General features: G+C 44.1%; 1 pseudogene across 1 annotated transcript; it reads right to left on the bottom strand.

Annotated features, from left to right (window-relative positions):
• Positions 1-660: 660 nt before the first annotated feature.
• Positions 661-3,904, bottom strand: LOC106607416 (perforin-1-like; annotated as a pseudogene). Its single transcript, XR_014392531.1, has 3 exons — positions 3,397-3,904; positions 2,362-3,234; positions 661-2,029 (listed from the first exon to the last, which is right to left on the bottom strand). The product of XR_014392531.1 is annotated as a perforin-1-like (transcript).
• Between the last annotated feature and the right edge of the window lie 306 nt (positions 3,905-4,210).

The raw sequence follows: 4,210 nt of genomic DNA on the forward strand, positions 1-4,210 counted from the left end.
ACTGTTGGCTTTCGTTTTTGTTTAAGTGTTTCGTCATTTATAATAAATTATGACCACTTACCACGCTGCATCTTGGTCCCCTCTTTCAGACGATCGTTACAAGAGGTAGGTAAGTCAGAGATTATACATGTCGTATACACCACAAGTGCTCCCTTCAAAAAGTCATAAAAACATTTTAACTCCAGGAATTAATCTTGAGAGGTGATTATCCTTTTCCAAATAATCAGCCATTATAATTAGAATTCTAAACTGTCATCACCCAACCCTTGAATTTCATGTGAACGCATGATCTTATGTGGAGTTAATATGATAATATGTGGCAACATGTAAAGCAACATGTGATAACATGAAGCTGCACATGTGAAAACGTGATCACATGTGAAGTGTTCCAAAAACATGTTTTCACATGATTTCACGTGACATTTCATGTGAAATCATGTGATTGTACATGTGTGAAATATTTTTGTTTCTCTGTAAAGGAATACAGGGCCAAATCCTACTGTAACTTGATATTCATGAATAACTTGAATTCTCATGTCTACCATTGACCCCAATAACATGGTTTACATGAAAGTCTGGGTTAACACGTGTAAATTCAGCCCACAGGTAGGATTCAGCCCCAAAGTATCTAATTATTCAGTAGATAAATAATCCCTGGCACCATGATAGGCCTACTCAGTTTATTGAATGACAGTACAAGCAGAAAATAGAAAATTCAATTATCAAATGTAATTTTCATTAACAAAGTTTAAACATGTGAAAGGAAAGTAACATAATTACACCAAAAAAAGAATAAATACAGTGTAAACTAAATGTAAGTGACATGTAAGGCACATTTGCTTTCTCAGCTGTTGCCAAGTGTCATGTCAGTTGGGGAATGTGGTCATATTTCTGTTACCTTCGTCTAATGCAGAGGATGGGTCCCAAATGGCACCCTATTCCCTATATAGTGCACTACTTTTGACCAGAGCCCTATGGGCCCTGGTCTAAGGTAATGCACTATAAATGGAATAGGATGCCATTTGCAACCATCCAGAGTGATGCATCCAGAGTCAGTGGTCTCACCCACTTCATCTGGGTGGTAATGAATCAGCAAAAGCATTTGCGTAATGTTCCCCTTCAAGCAAGCCTCAAGTAGAGCTAAAATCCCTCCTTTCACATTACTTCGAAGAAGTTTTTTTTCATGTGTCACAGTTATACGAGTAATACTGAAACCCCAACTATTTGGATGTATCAGACATTACATAGATTGTAAAAAAAAAAAAATAGGTCAATATTGAGAAATTATTTAGTTTTCTGACAGAAAGAAAAACGATACGAATGTAGTGGCAACCCTGAAGCAATGAATCATTTTATTGCCTTGGAAAGGAAAGACCGAGCTTCTCAACGCAAGCTAATTGGTTGACCTATAGATTTAATGAATATTTTTGAACTGATTTACCATTAGCCTCATGTAACAAAGGTGAAGCAAAGAGAAAACTGCAAAGGACCGTCTGGCTTGTCATGTGTTGTTGCGGCCTTATGCTCCACAGGGAGTGAAGAGGAGTAAATAGTCCTATGTGGCTCAGATGTCAAGAGCATTGGTTAGAGGGTTGTGGGTTTGATTCCCGCTGGAGGTCACGTACTCTGAAATATATGCACTGTACTGTAAGTCCTTTTGGATAAAAGCATCTGCTAAATGGCATATTATTATATTATAATTAAGTAACTCATTTAACATGAAGGGCACCGGTCCTGTTCCGTTTACTGTGAGAACCCTGGAAGAGGGTGGGTAAGCATCTCTGTCTTTCTGTCCCAGTCATGGACATAACTCAGCCTACCCTGGGACCCAGGCGAGGGGGCATACTGATCACAGAAGGCTCCTTTAAGGCTGGGGCCGCAAACCACAGACAGGGACACATAAATCGTACCGTGTTTCAACTTGAAACTTTGGTTGACGTTCATGCCCCTTTGAGGGATTATGGAGCCCTTTCCTAGCAGGTCATAGTTCCATCTGTGGTCATGGTCCCACACCTCAAAGTTCAAGGCTCTGTTAGGGAACACAGAGAGTGGGTGAATGAGAGAGAGCACTCTAAGTAAGAGCAGTGGTAATACACAAAATATTCACAATGCTCGCTAAATGTATTTTTTTTCTAAATGTATTTTTTTTTTTTACTCTTACAAGGTTTTATAGAATTAGGCAGCATAATTACCAAACTGGAAACTACCCTGGAGATCCCACCGACAAAGACACAGAGAGCCCAAAACACCCTTAACATATGTCTTGCTGCTCCACTTATTCCTTTGTACAGGAAGCCTATACATAGTAACCCTCAAGAGACGGATATGACTATTTAACATAAAAATTGAAAAAAAACTCACTGTCTACTTTTCAAATCCACCGTTCCATACTGAATCCTGTAGTTCCAGTAGGGGAAGTCATTGTTCCAGATCACAGGAGTGGAACCGCCTTGCTTTCCGTAGAAGACCTTGACGTAGCCATCTGTCTTAGATAAGTTGTCGCCCCAGAGCCCCGTAGCTCGGACCACCGTCACATTCATCCTGGCCACGCCCGGTTTACCGGGGCAGCAGTTGGAGTCCACGTTCCTGTGACCGCTACACTTACAGATGCAGTCTTTGTTGCGTCTCCCCGTCTTGCAAGCAGAAGGGCAGGAGATGGACACAGCGTACTTCTGGATGTAGTCTCTGATGGCATTGCGCAGGTTGGCCTTAAGGATGGGGTTGTCTCTGGCCAGGAAGTGCAAGGAGCTGAGCTGGTAAGAGACCCCACCAGGGACCTTCTTCAGGGACTTCAGCCAGGTTTTATAGCCAGACTTAATGTCAGGGTTGAAGAGGATGCCCACAACCTCAACGTTGCCGCCCTGCACTTCGGTGACGCGGTCCGAGAAGGTGGCTCCGAAGCTATGGCCTGTCTTCAGTTTTTTGCTCTGGGACTTGCAGTAATTGGTCTCGGCGCTGATCGTGACACCCTTGATGGTGCCACTGGCTTCCACCCCCAGACAGTTGCTGACAGAATGGAGGGAGAGGCTGCTCATGGCCATCTCACAGGTGCGTATGGCTGTGGTGGAGTGCACCCGGCCCCCCAAGTTCACCTTGCGGATGTAGTGGGTGCCATAGATGGAGATGAAGTGGCTGTAGGCAGGGCCGGTCTTGTGAGTGTACGTGCTGGGGAGGTTTTTTAGGGAGTCCTGAAACTCCTGGTTCAGGGGAGGTTGGGTTCAGAGGCGGAAGCTAAGGACAGGGAGAGAGGTATGTGGAATGAAAACAACTTCAACAACATGGAGAACACTGTTGTTTTCCGTATGCAATCTATATAAATTGCTGTTGGCTTTTTTTGCTTTAGACTGCATTAATTTACATGCTATGGCACTAAAATCAAAATCTTGACTCGCGTTTTAATATTTGCATTTGAATTCATGGCTGGTGAAAGAGAACTTGTCTTTGGTGGAGTGGTCTCTGGCGGACATGGCAGTTTTGGAGTGTGTACCTCCAACAGCAACCCCGGCAATGCCCTTGATGCCCAGGCCAACCTTCCAGCTGACGTTGGCAGAGTTAGCGGTCTCCTTCAGAACGGAGCTGCTCGACTCGTACATCTGGCTGCTGAGGCTCCGACGACACGTCACCTTTATGCGCCAGTCCAGTACGGAGAGCGGTAACTTCTGGACCTGGTTGTCCATCAGAGTGTTGGTGCACAGGGTGCAGTTACCGGCGTGCCCACCCACCATGAACTTCCGCACATCCACCACAAAGGCGCCGGAGGTCTGCATCTTGACGATGTCAAAACCATCTCCAGCCAGGTTGTGACCGGGGACGAACGGAGCCTCTGGCAGTCGGTGAAGGAGCCAGTGTGGCAGCCGTGACACACAGGGAGGAGGAGGAGGAAGAGTAAAAGGTTGACAGTCATTGCAGGTGCTGGGAAGAGAGAGAATTGACAAATGTGGTATGACAAAGGCAGGGGATAGACAGAAAGAATTTAATGAGGGATTTTTAAAATAAAGTTATTATAAGATTTTGCAATTGCCATCCCAATGGGCAAAGACGTCACATCAACATCACAACAATGGGTATATTTACTACATTTGGGTGTAATATTAAAGGACAGAAATAAATAAAAAAACGTCTTAGGTCACTGAAATCCACATGGAAGTTCGTTCAGGCATTCCAAGATTTGTATTTCCCACATTGCCATGAAAAGGTCACTAAAGTTAAT

Source organism: Salmo salar, chromosome 06 (genome assembly GCF_965601325.2).
Source record: "Salmo salar chromosome 06, fSalSal1, whole genome shotgun sequence".
NCBI lineage: Eukaryota > Metazoa > Chordata > Actinopteri > Salmoniformes > Salmonidae > Salmo > Salmo salar.